Raw genomic sequence first — 14317 nt, forward strand, 5'->3', positions numbered from 1 at the left:
ATACTGACAAAGTGATCTGGTACATAATAATCCTGTGGTGTTAATAAATGAGCCTCAGCCCAGACAACTCACAGAAGTACAGAACATACCAAAGCAGCAAAATTCCAGCTGGCAATCTGGGACTCTCACAGCAACTAGAACAAGTCCTTCCTTCTCCACACCCACTAATGTAGGCTTATGCCCTAAGTCACTTTCCTGATATGATTTTTTTTTTTTTTCAGTCTTCAGAACACCAGGAAAACACCAGCTGCTTGACTCCTCTGTACTCCTAACAAAATCACTGATGATCTTTGAGCCAGCTTTCTTAATTCCCTCTGCATTGATTTGTTCCAACAGATAATTCTAGTGGGACTGAGTTTTGGCAACAAAAGACAGAGGACCCAGACTAGGCATCTTGCTTAAACCTGAGAACCAGAGTCACTTTTATTATAGTATTGACACATCTTATTTTTAAAAAAGGTAAACCCCATACTCTCCCACCTTTCCTACTCTGGTGATCCCAAACCGCCCCCTTTCTGGTCTTCTGTCTTCCAGATATACTGGTTAATATCTTATCTACATTGCCAAGAATGATGTATTACTGTCCTGTTTGCCAATCCCAGGTTAGCCTCCTTTCCAAATTCTTTCTTCTTCTTTCAGAGAATGTGCTGCTCAGGTCTTATCGTAGCAGTAAACATTAATTTTACTTTGTACTTATTGTAGTAACCTGTAGGTAAAATGGTAAAGGTAAGTTTTCTTTCTCAGAACCTCTCTCAACTTTGGTCCTAGGCACACACTTCAGACTTCCATGTTTTCTCTATTCTTCCCTCTAATATAATTAACTTTCCAGAAAATAAATTATTCACTCTATGATATAGGATTGGCAAAACTTATCCCCTCTCCAAAGATGTTTGCTTTAACAGAGAACCAAAATCTCAATTTCCAGCTCTAGAAATACAACATCTGTAAGAGGTCTTGGGGAAAGATACCTTTAAATCATACCCTTTAGGACATAGTATTCATTTGGGCATAACATCCTACTTTATGAGTTAATATCAGTTTTTTTTAATCAGATAAAAGAGAAGTAAATAAAAATATCAAGGTCAGAATCACTTACAGTAAAGGTAAATAATGTTTCTTAGAATTTTCATTCCTGTTACACATATGTATGTATAACATGTATGTGTATATAATTATATATAAAAAGCATAAAGGCATTTGTATGGTGTTCACCACCAAAAAGTGGAACTAACATGTCTGGCTTACACCTTTAACAGGTGCTTCTGAAACTATCAGTTGCATAAAACCAGCATTTTTCAGTTTCCAGTCTCAGACCAACACTTTAAAAAAATATAATAAAAAGAAATAACTAGCAGAATGATATTAACACACATAAAATTACGCAGTTACATTCCTATCTTCCTATCTTAACCATCTTTTCTCAATTGCTGTATTTATTTCATAATAGACTGGTTAAGAAACAGTTTGAGGGCTGGCACTGGCCTCCAGCCTACACTTTGGAGAACACTGCTTTAGGATATACATTCCTCAGGTGGGGAGCATGTTTTGGTCACCTGTGCACCTCCTCGGGTAGCACAGAGTGGGCACAGTTAGCACAGATTGATTGCTGGTTAAGTTGAGTCAATTAACCTATTAACAGATGGCAGCTTCAGCAGTAAATAACTCATTCAACCAGTGAAAAGACTATTTTTTTGCATTCAGAACTTAGGCAATAGAAACTGGCTAAGATCAGCTCATCCTGATTAGTAGTCTATGGCAGCCATGGTTCACAATGGCGATGTTAATTATTCTTCTACATTAAATGGCAAATATGCTTTTTTTTTTCCATATCAGCAGTTTACAACTTACCTTCATGAATTAGAATGACATCACTTACAAAGTAAATAACATATGATCAAAACAAAGCCAAAATCAGAGATAGAATCATTTTAGCTCTAACATGACCAAGAACTTCAGGGTTGAACTTTGATACACGATTCATAGATAATTTACAGCAAGCAGTTAGTGGTGTTGCTAAGACTAGCCCTATTTTTTAAGGTGGAGGGGAATTTGAAAAATATTTTTTAAGGTTCCCTTCCTTGAAATGTAGATAAGTATGTAAGTTGCTACCAGAAGTCTTTATAAGGAAGAGATTGAGAGATATCTGAGACATGAAGTCTAAAACTGGGCTAGGGCACCACTGGAGATTCCATTAAACCTTTTAATTATTGCATAGCACATATAGAATACTGATTTTAAATCTCAACAAAACTATCAGCTAGCCTAAAGAGAGGACATCAGTTGAAAATGTCCTGGGGAAAGGATTTTCCAGACTTACGTGTGTTCCCAAATGTAGCTGAGGCTTGAAAAAAACTGTATGCTGAATTTACTTGATTCCCTTTTTGCCAGTGGAGTGTAAACAAAGATGCCTTATGGTTGTCCCTCTTTAAAGACATGGAACAGAGATACGCTGGCTATAAATGAGTCACCCAGTCTGGATGGGAGCTACAGCCATAGTGCCCAGATTAGGGCCATGACCCCATATCCTAGAACGTCTGGCCACCAAAGGACAGCCTTGTCATGGAAGCATGGTACTTTTTTTTTTATTTTTGAAGGTGAAGTTATTCTACTTCTTGCATAAAAGAAATAAAGCAAGATTATGTGAGTCAGATCAATGTTAGAGCCTCACATATTAACTCTTAATCAGGTAATGCTATGATTTCAACCTTCTTTTATCTTACAATATAATACTCTGTAAGAAAGAATGTGTGAAGTAAAATGGCTACTCAGAATTTTTTATATAAAGACAGAAATTTCCATAAAGATGGTGACTTAATGTGTATCATGTCATAGTACAGACATACAGTGGTAATTTGTCTTGCTTTACAGAAAATGTACTGTGTAGAAAATGAGAAGTGCTAGTTGTATTAGCCAAAATACAACTATTCACCAACATTTTTATTGTACCAGTTTGTTTCTCCCATCACACATGCACACACATACACACAAACACACAATTAAATCACACAATATAAAACTTGACAAAACAGCCATTCCTTTTGAATACTAGCACAATTGCTAGCATTCCAGGTAAGAGTTTTCCAAAATGTTTTGCAAATTCCCTCCCACTACACATTTATAATCACTCACCTTCAGAGGATGTTATGGAACCAATCCCAATATTTTACTTAAGAACAGGTGAGTAAAGAGCACAAATCAAAACTTTTATCCTGTTGTTCCTCTCTGAATCATGGTGCTAGGTAATCCAATAGGTGAAAGAAGCATCTCAATAAAAATACTTTAGCCAAATGATAGAGTATCAGCCTTTTTGTGACCCACAACAAATGATTTGAGGCAATTAGTGTCAAGGTCTACTAAAAGTCAGAAACGCAGTCAGATATAATGTGTCCATTGAACTAAATCTGAGTCTGACCAAGCTCCTGGATCCAGCTGCCAATGTTCAGGAAATATGGAGGATAAACATGTTGAACTTCACCATGAGCATGCAATCAAAAAAGTCCAGCCTCCAAGACACTTTGGTGAAATAGCCTAGGTTCTTCAACAAACTGTGAGGCAGAGACAAGAATGGAGGATAAACCTGTAGATTAAAAGAGACAAAAGACATCAGTTTTTAATAGGCAAAATCAACTACAGTATGATAATGCATACTTAAGTGACAAAATCAAAAAGAGGGAAGTGATTACCTTTGGAGAGAGGGGCAGGTGTGTGGGACAGGTCACCTGGAGGGGTTTCTGGAGTGGTTGGCATAACTTTATATTTTGGCGCAGGCAGTAGTTAAAACAGTATTTGGCTTATAATAATTCAGAGCTATACAATTCTTTTGTGTGGTTTTTCTGGATCTGTATTTTATTTTACAATAAAAAAGGAAAAATATATAAACCTTGTGATGGGAAAAAAGAACATATCTGTTTGACACCTCATCACTCACCTGGAAAATAGCACAGAAGCTCACAGGAATATCTTCCCTGCATGATTTACAAGTATTACCTTCTCTAAAATGAAGGACTCTTTCCCGTAAGTAGTGCTTGCGTTTTAAATTCCTCACATATTTCCAAAGTACACAGCTGAAACTAGCCCTGTGGTTAGCTATCACATCAAGAGTCAGATATTAGCCTTACAAGCAATTAAAAATCACACAAATATTTTACAGAAATTCTAGGTAAAACCTGCCCCTAGTTTCTGGCTGTCGGCTATGATAATATAATGGCTTCCCAGCTTGTGTTCCTGACCTCTTACAATCCTCTCCACATTGCAATAAGTATGCTTATTTTTAAAAACTAAATGAGAATGGTATGAGCACTTAAGGAAAAAGCCATGTGTTTCTTATAAAGCAAAACACACCTCGTCTATGACCCATCGATTGCATTCCCAGGGATTTGCTCAAGAGAAATGAAAGTACAGTCAGCCCCCTGTGCCCATGGGTGCGGGACCCACAGGCTCAGAGGGTTGACTGTTGTTGTCCACCATTGTGCCTAAGGATCTTGAGAATCCGTGGATTTTGGAATCCACAGGACTCCTAGACCCAATGTCCAGAGATACAAGGGGACAGCTATATATGATTACAAAAACATCTGTACATAAATTCTCTTCACAACTTTATTCATATTTGTCAAACATTCCAGACAACCCATTGTAAATTGTGGGATGTTTACATAATAGAATACAACTCCAAAATAAAAAGGAATAAGTTACTGATACATGTAACAACACGGATGAATTTCAAAGAATATCTTCAATGAAAGACACTTTACACAAAAGAGCACATACTGTATGAATATATATATAATATATGAAAACTTCTACAACAGGCTACACTACTCTATAGTGGAAAAATTGAATATAGTAGTTTTCTCTGGGACAGTGGGTATGAATATTAACTGGAAAAAACCACAAGCTTCTAGTGTGATGGTAGAAGCCTATATTTCAATAGGGATTTGAGGCACACAGATGAAAGAATTTGTTGATGTCAGCAATGTATGCATTTCATGATATGTAAAATTTTCATCAAAATAAAAGGAACCAAATTCTGTCATCTGGGTCTATTTCCTTTGTCTTCTACTGCTAACTGATGTAACTGTGCCTAATGTCCTTTTGCAGTAAAAGGTTGAGATGTTCTTTAACAATGTTTTCAATACTGTATGCAACCCTACCTTTTTGCAAGATTTGGAATTTCACTTTGCAATTGACTTGCCTTTTATCCTGGCATCCAAAAATCAGTCAAAGGGTGATAGAGAAGACCATCTGCAGGCTTCAAAATCTGTTAAAGGAAGGAATGTATAAGTAGAGATTAGTGTAAGTAGAAGTTCATTAGTAAACATTTTCATGTTATGAGGACTTTTGCTCCTCTATGCAAATTTGTAACTATACTTGGGGGACCCCCTTAATGAAAACTTGGAGAGCAAGCAAGAACTCCCTACACGCTTATCCCAGGTTCCTTTAGTGAGTGTTATTAAGACTAATTGATCCACTTGGCAGAATGTTGAATCATGATTCTACTTGAGCAAGCAAAAGTATTAATCTCCTTTAATACATGTACCTTTTATTATCAAATAATTGCAACTCTTTATTCAAAGTCTACTGATTTACGTGTTAGTATCATCTGAAAAACACCTTCACAGAAACATTTAGAAAAATGTTTGACCAAATATCTGGGTATAGTGCCCTAACAAAGTTGACACATATAATTAATTATCACTGTTATCACATGAAATGTAATGAAATTTAATACTGTTTGGAGGATCAAAGGAACTTACCTTGAGTGTTAATTAAGCTTCAATAGAAATTCACCTCCTAAAATTGTGTGATCTTAGATAACAGGTTTCTGATTTCTTAACCTCTAACAATAGGAATAAAATTTGCTGTCCTTAGTGAGATTATTGTGAGCATTAAATGAGTTAATTAATAGTATTGAACATATCATTGAGTGCTGAATGTGTATTATCATCATGACTTTACTTAAAGTATATCAAAATTTCTTCATCTATATTTTATAATTGAGTTACTAAGCAATAGTTATAATAAATTTTTTGTCTGTTTTCCCCTCAAATCATGTTAACAAATGAGCATGCATTCTTTAAGTTCTTTTACTAGAAGAAATATTATGATATATAAAACTATCTCATAAATTGGCTGCCTGTTTTCTTTTAGGCCCCAAGCTTCAAAGAATAGGGCTTCCCTGGTGGCTCAGACAGTAAAGAATATGCCTGCAATACAGGAGACCTGGGCTTGATCCCCTAGAGAAGGGAATGGCAACCCACTCCGGTATTCTTGCCTGGAAAATTCCACGGACAGAGAAACCTGGCAGGCTATAGTCCATGAGTCACAAAGAGTCGGACACGAATGAGTAACTAGCACTTTCTGTTAATAAGCAACCTTATTAAGTATAACTGGTTTTATATGTGTCACTCCACCATTCATATCCTACCCTGTTTGGATCTACCTAGTTTGGAACAACTTTAAGGAGGATGAACATTCTGAAAATTGAGCAATCCATCAACCATTCCTCTTAAGAATGTTTCCTGTTTTAAACTGAAGTCAAAGAACCACCATTGTTTCACAATAGGATCATCTGTCTAGAAAGGTTAACTATTAAAAGCAAAGATATAACTCTGTTGAAAAATGATGTGATTTACAACAGTGATCCATGCTGTTAAGTAATAATCTTCACCATTTTGGAACTTTACATAGGTGAAATTAGAGTTATTTAATTAAGCAAAGGAGTTTGGTTTTTCTCCGTGATAGACTACTCAACAAACACTTCTCATTCATTTCTCCTATATCAAAGTAGTAAGGAAGAAACACCTGACATCAATTTAACAGACAATAAATTTAGCTATGCTTTTACTGTTTCAAAGATTTAGAGGTTAAGATTTTGAGGGGAACATTTTACTCTTTTGGTTTCAAGTAAGAGAAGCCCAATTCAAATTGCCTTAGGCAAACAAAAGAATTTACTAGACCACACAACAGTGAAGAAGAAGGATGCAACATGATTTTAAGCACAAATTGATTCAGGGCTTAAGAATGTCATCAGGCAACTCTTCATGTCTTGGCCATATTAATAGGCAGGCTTTTCCTAAACTGCAACCAAGCCCATCTTTGGGCTGTCTTTACACACAGCAGTGCCAGCTTACCTCCTATTTATAGTCCCAGCAGAGAAAATCTCCTTCCTGATGGCTCCACAAATGCCCCATGACTCTCATTAGCCAGGCCTAAGTCCATGACCACCCCTGGAGCTAGACAGCAGAGCTGACCCCACACTTGATGATGGCTGAGAGTGAACTAATAGTGACAATGGGATGTCTCCCAAAAGGAAGAAACAGTACATTGCAGAAGCAAAAATAACAAATCCCCACTTTAATATGGATATTAAATTTGATCCTTTAAAAAATAAGCCATCTTCTAATGCACCAGAAGATCCAGTGGAGACAGAACCTTCCAGCATCTCAGATATTTTGACTCTTGTTCAGACTACAACTTCTGATCAGTTACAGGGCCTTTCCAACTAACTTAGGCTCTCTGGATATCTGTTGCATATATGTTAAATAAATGAGAGAATGTGATTAGAAACTTTTTAAATTTTCCTTCAGGCCTCCATGCAATGATTCTATAGTCGTGTCTATAAAACAATGTGATCTATAGCTTGAGGTTTCAAAAAGACATTGACTATATAAATCGCTTTTTTTAAAAAATATCATTAGCACTGAAAGTTTTTCTTCAGATTGATTTCTTTCGTCCTTCTTTCTTTTCTCATTTCTTTATTTGCTTCCTTAGTGACTGCCCAGTGGTGGCAATGACTTAACATGAAGGTCCCAGAGAACAAGAAAGCACCCCAGCCTATGTCAGAATCCAAGTAAGGAGGGTGTCTGAATGAGTCAGGACCCATGCAAGGAGGCGGCCCAAATGGTGTAGAAACTTAGAAAGGTCAAAAGATTACTGATATTTGGATTGAATAAATAAACATAATGAGGATATTATGTTTATTTACAGCAACACAGCCAGGAGAGAAGCTAGAATGTATCATGTGGTGCCAAAATGGAATAGGAGACATGACTGTGAATTCATGTTTTCCATATATGTAGGTAGACATAGAAATAAATATGGATATAAATGAGTGATACATATATATTTTTTATAATTCTGTTCACTGAAAGGGTGTGGTGCATCACTATCTCAGCAGCAATAGGCATACTTATCACCCAGATCTTTGGCTTCTAAATATCACTCTACACTAAATGGAACCAAGGTACTTGGAAAAAATGCCTAATTCCAGGACTTAAATAGGGAAATAACAAGATGAGCCTAGAACATGTCTAAAAAAATGATAGGGACGTGTCAAACAAGCTCAGTGAGCAGCTTGAAGGGCCTCTTACCAAGTAAATCCAGAACAACTTGAGTATCAAAATAAGTAAAAAAAAGTAACAAGTTATGATCCATTTGATAAAATAAGGATTCAAGAGACCGTGGCTATAAGTAAATATATGAATAAATAAACGGGAGAAAAAAAAGTTCTTCCTTACAAAGAATGCTGACTAATAAGTGTAGAATGAATGATGAAATTAGAAAAATCACAATTTGGCGGTCATCATGGTAATAATATATCTTATCAATAGATGCTAAAATTGATGGGTGAAGGTGGGATAAGGAATGGGAAGGTGGGATCAGGTTTTACCTGATTTCAAGGTGTCGCCCCACAAATATTTATTAATTAAAATGAAAAAAAGCAATACTATAAAAGAAAAACCAGGCAGATCCATCATGAAAAGTGATCAATGTTAACTCCACCAGAAATGGGACAATTAGCCACAGTGTGTCACCTAATAGGGTACAAGGACAATTACTTGCCATAGAATTACTGTTTGCCTTGTTCATGTATAAAATATTTCTGTACATGAATAGTGTCAATTACACATTTGTCCAAGTATCATTGAGAATTTTAGAGGTAAAAAGATAAGGAAATTAAGTGACACTTTCATATGAATTTTTCTCATTTTTAAAAATGTGGGCTGTGTGTGCTTAGTTGCTCAGTCATGTCTGACTCTTGCTAACCCATGGACTGCAGCCCACCAGCCTCCTCTGTCCATGGGATTCTCCAGACAAGTACACTGGAGTGGGTTGCCTTGCCTTCCCCCAGGAGATCTTCCCAACCCAGGAACTGAACCCATGTCTCCTGCATTGCAGGCAGATTCTTGACCATCTGAGCCACCAGGGAAGCCATTTAAAAAATAGTATGTGGTTATCATAGAAAATTAAGAAAATACAAATAAGCATAAAGAAGAAAAGAAGAATCACCAAATCTCTCTCAATTCCCACACTGCAGGACCTTAAATTAGAAGTTGCAAATAAAAGACCCAAGGTACAAAATATATCAGATGTAAAATTGAGTTATGAGACAAACCACCAAAATGAAATTTCGAAGGAAATATTCAAGAATTACATACACACTTGGCCTTCTTCCTGGTTCAAAAAGAGTTGAAGTAGAGAGAAACATGAGGAAGTTTCCTTTGGGAAGAGCTTCTCAGACAAAGGTCATAGTGAGTCCAGTAGCAAAGGTCGCTGTTCAGAGCCCTGACTTAAATAGCTTTCTATATCCTCAGGCATATTGAAGGCCCTCAGGTAATCATGACCCATAATTATGTCCTCAAAACCAAATCCCTGGGTTGAATAAACTTCCCCAGTTGAACAACCTGTCTGAGCCAGACTAAAAAATGGTAACTACCTCACAGTGACAGCTACTCAGACGCTCACTATTTCATGAGTTTGCTTCTGTAATGTTCAGTCTTCATGGAGGTAAACTATATACTTTCTGATATAGGATTTTGCTTAGTTTGTTGTGTTTTATTTGGTTTTGTTTTTGTACTGTGCAACATGGGGAAAGAGAATAAAAGTAAGCAAAGCCTCTTTCCTTGATTTTTTTTCACTTTATTTATTTTTTTGGAGGCTAATTACTATACAATATTGTATTGGTTTTGTCATACATTGACAAGAATCCACCACGGGTGTACATGTGTTCCCCATCCTGAACCCCCCTCCCACCTCCCTCCCCGTACCATCCCTCTGGGTCATCCCAGTGCACCAGCCCCGAGAACCCTGTAACATGCATCAAACCTTCACTAGCGATCTGTTTCACATATGATAATATAGATGTTTCAATGCCATTCTCCCAAATCATCCCACCCTCTCCCTCTCCCACAGAGTCCAAAAGACTGTTCTATATTCTGTGTCTCTTTTGCTGTCTTGCATACACGGTTATTGTTACCATCTTTCTAAATTCCATGTATATGCATTATTATACAGCATTGGTGTTTTTCTTTCTGGCTTACTTCACTCTGTATAATAGGCTCCAGTTTCATCCACCTCATTAGAACTGATTCAAATGTATTCTTTTTAATGGCTGAGTAATACTCCATTGTGTATATGTACCACAGCTTGCTTATCCATTCATCTGCTGATGGACATCTAGGTTGCTTCCATGTCCTGGCTATTATAAACAGTGCTGCGATGAACATTGGGGTACACGTGTCTCTTTCCCTTCTGGTTTTCTCAGTGTGTATGCCCAGCAGTGGGATTGCTGGATCATAAGGCAGTTCTATTTCCAGTTTTTTAAGGAATCTCCACACTGTTCTCCATAGTGGCTGTACTAGTTTGCATTCCCACCAACAGTGTAAGAGGGTTCCCTTTTCTCCACACCCTCTCCAGCATTTATTGCTTGTAGACTTTTGGATAGCAGCCATTCTGACTGGCGTGAAATCGTACCTCATTGTGGTTTTGATTTGCATTTCTCTGATAATGAGTGATGTTGAGCATCTTTTCATGTGTTTGTTAGCCATCTGTCTGTCTTCTTTGGAGAAATGTCTGTTTAGTTCTTTGGCCCATTTTTTGATAGGGTCATTTATTTTTCTGGAATTGAGTTGCATGAGCTGCTTGTTTATTTTTGAGATTAGTTGTTTGTCAGTTGCTTTGTTTGCTACTATTTTCTTCATTCTGAAGGCTGTCTTTTCACCTTGCTTAGAGTTTCCTTTGTTGTGCAAAAGCTTTTAAGTTTAATTAAGTCCCATTTGTTTATTTTTGCTTTTATTTCCAATATTCTGGGAGGTGGGTCATAGAGGATCCTGCTGTGATTTATGTCAGAGAGTGTTTTGCCTATGTTCTCCTCTAGGAGTTTTATAGTTTCTGGTCTTATGTTTAGATCTTTAATCCATTTTGAGTTTATTTTTGTGTATGGTGTTAGAAAGTGTTCAAGTTTCATTTTTTTTCAAGTCATTGACCAGTTTTCCCAGAACCACTTGTTAAAAAGATTGTCTTTTCTCCATTGTATATTCTTGCCTCCTTTGTCGAAGATAAGGTGTCCACAGGTACATAGATTTATCTCTGGGCTTTCTATTTTGTTCCATTGATCTATATTTCTGTCTTTGTGCCAATACCATACTGTCTTGATGACTGTAGCTTTGTAGTATAGTCTGAAGTCAGGCAGGTTGATTCCTCCAGTTCCATTCTTCTTTCTCAAGATTGCTTTGGCTATTCGAGGTTTTTTGTATTTCCATACAAATTGTGAAATTCTTTGTTCTAGTTCTGTGAAAAATACCACTGGTAGCTTGATAGGGATTGCATTGAATCTATAGATTGCTTTGGGTAGTATACTCATTTTCACTATATTGATTCCTCCAATCCATGAACACGGTATATTTCTCCATCTATTAGTGTCCTCTTTGATTTCTTTCACCAGTGTTTAATAGTTTTCTATATATATATATATGTCTTTTGTTTCTTTAGGTAGATATATTCCTAAGTATTTTATTATTTTCGTTGCAATGGTGAATGGAATTGTTTCCTTAATTTCTCTTTCTGTTTTCTCATTGTTAGTGTATAGGAATGCAAAGGATTTCTGTGTGTTGATTTTATATCCTGCAACTTTACTATAGTCATTGATTAGGTCTAGTAATTTTCTGGTGCAGTCTTTAGGGTTTTCTATGTAGAGGATCATGTCATCTGCAAACATTGTTTTACTTCTTTTCCAATCTGGATTCCTTTTATTTCTTTTTCTGCTCTGATTGCTGTGGCCAAAATTTCCAAAACTATGTTGAATAGTAGTGGTGAGAGTGGGCACCCTTGTCTTGTTCCTGACTTTAGGGGAAATGCTTTCAATTTTTCACCATTGAGGATAATGTTTGCTGTGGGTTTGTCATATATAGCTTTTATTATGTTGAGGTATATTCCTTCTATTCCTGCTTTCTGGAGGGCTTTTATCATAAATGGATGTTGAATTTTGTCAAAGGCTTTCTCTGCATCTATTGAGATAATTATATGGTTTTTATTTTTCAATTTGTTAATGTATGTATTGGTTCAGTTTTGAAAAGTTGTACTTTTCTAAGAATTTGTCCATTTCTTCCAAGTTCTCCATTTTATTGGCATATAGCTGCTGATAGTAGTCTCTTATGATCCTTTGTATTTCTGTGTTGTCTGTTGTGATCTCTCCATTTTCATTTCTAATTTTGTTGATTTGATTTTTCTCGCTTTGTTTCTTGATGAGTCTGGCTAATGGTTTGTCAATTTTATTCAACTTCTCAAAGAACAAGCTTTTGGCTTTGTTGATTTTTGCTATGGTCTCTTTTGTTTCTTTTGCATTTATTTCTGCCCTAATTTTTATGATTTCTTTCCTTCTACTAACCCTGGGGTTCTTAATTTCTTCCTTTTCTAGTTGCTTTAGGTGTAGAGTTAGGTTATGCATTTGAATTTTTTCTTGTTTCTTGAGGTAAGCCTGTATTGCTATGAACCTTCCCCTTAGCACTGCTTTTACAGTGTCCTATAGGTTTGGGGTTGTTGTGTTTTCATTTTCATTCATTTCTATGCAAATTTTGATTTCTTTTTTTATTTCTTCTGTGATTTGTTGGTTATTCAGCAGCGTGTTGTTCAGCCTCCATATGTTGGAATTTTTAATAGTTTTTCTCCTGTAATTGAGATCTAATCTTACTGCATTGTGGTCAGAAAAGATGCTTGGAATGATATCAGTTTTTTTGAATTTACCAAGGCTAGATTTATGGCCCAGGATGTGATCTATTCTGGACAGCATTCCATGTACACTTGAGAAAAAGGTGAAATTCATTCTTTTGGGGTGAAATGTCATATAGATATCAATTAGGTCTAACTCGTCTATTGTATCATTTAAAGTTTGTGTTTCCTTGTTAATTTTCTGTTTAGTTGATCTATCCATAGATGTGAGTGGGGTATTGAAATCTCCCACTATGATTGTGTTACTGTTAATTTCCCCTTTCATACTTGTTAGCATTTGTCTTACATATTGTGGTGCTCCTGTGTTGGGTGGATATATATTTATAATTGTTATATCTTCTTCTTGGATTGATCCTTTGATCATTATGTAGTGTCCTTCTTTTCTCTTTTCACAGCCTTTGTTTTAAAGTCTATTTTATCTGATATGAGTATTGCTACTCCTGCTTTATTTTGGTCTCTATTTGTGTGGAATATCTTTTTCCAGCCCTTCACTTTCAGTCTGTATGTGTCCCTTGTTTCAAGGTGGGTCTCTTGTAGACAATATATATAGGGGTCTTGTTTTTGTATCCATTCAGCCAGTCTTTGTGTTTTGGTTGGGGCATTCAAGCCATTTACATTTAAGGTAATTATTGATAAGTATGATCCTGTTGCCATTTACTTGATTGTTTTGGGTTCGAGTTTATACACCCTTTCTGTCTTTCCTGTCTAGAGAAGATCCTTTAGCATTTGTTGGCGAGCTGGTTTGGTGGTGCTGAATTCTCTCAGCTTTTGCTTGTCTGTAAAGCTTTTGATTTCTCCCTCATATTTGAATGAGATCCTTGCTGGGTACAGTAATCTGGACTGTAGGTTATTTTCTTTCATCACTTTATGTATGTCCTGCCATTCCCTCTGGCCTGAAGAGTTTCTATTGAAAGATTAGCTGTTATCCTAATGGGAATCCCCTTGTGTGTTACTTGTTGTTTTTCCCTTGCTGCTTTTAATATTTGTTCTTTGTGTTTGATCTTTGTTAATTTGATTAATATGTGTCTTGGGGTGTTTTGCCTTGGGTTTATCCTGTTTGGGACTCTCTGGGTTTCTTGGACTTGGGTGACTATTTCCTTCCTCATTTTAGGGAAATTTTCAACTATTATCTCCTTAAGTATTTTCTCATGGCCTTTCTTTTTGTCTTCTTCTTCTGGGACTCCTATGATTCGAATGTTGGGGCATTTAACATTGTCCCAGAGGTCTCTGAGGTTGTCCTCATTTCTTTTAATTCTTTTTTCTTTTTTCCTCTCTGTTTCATTTATTTCTACCATTCTATCTTCTAATTCAC

General features: G+C 36.4%; 1 long non-coding RNA gene across 1 annotated transcript; it reads right to left on the reverse strand.

Moving 5' to 3' along the window:
• Positions 1–242: 242 nt before the first annotated feature.
• Positions 243–4201, reverse strand: LOC129657166 (uncharacterized). The gene is made up of 3 exons (XR_008716570.1): positions 3929–4201; positions 3130–3577; positions 243–706 (listed from the first exon to the last, which is right to left on the reverse strand). It is a non-coding gene; the product is annotated as an uncharacterized LOC129657166 (long non-coding RNA).
• Positions 4202–14317: the final 10116 nt, after the last annotated feature.

Source organism: Bubalus kerabau, chromosome 7 (assembly GCF_029407905.1).
Source record: "Bubalus kerabau isolate K-KA32 ecotype Philippines breed swamp buffalo chromosome 7, PCC_UOA_SB_1v2, whole genome shotgun sequence".
Lineage (NCBI taxonomy): Eukaryota > Metazoa > Chordata > Mammalia > Artiodactyla > Bovidae > Bubalus > Bubalus kerabau.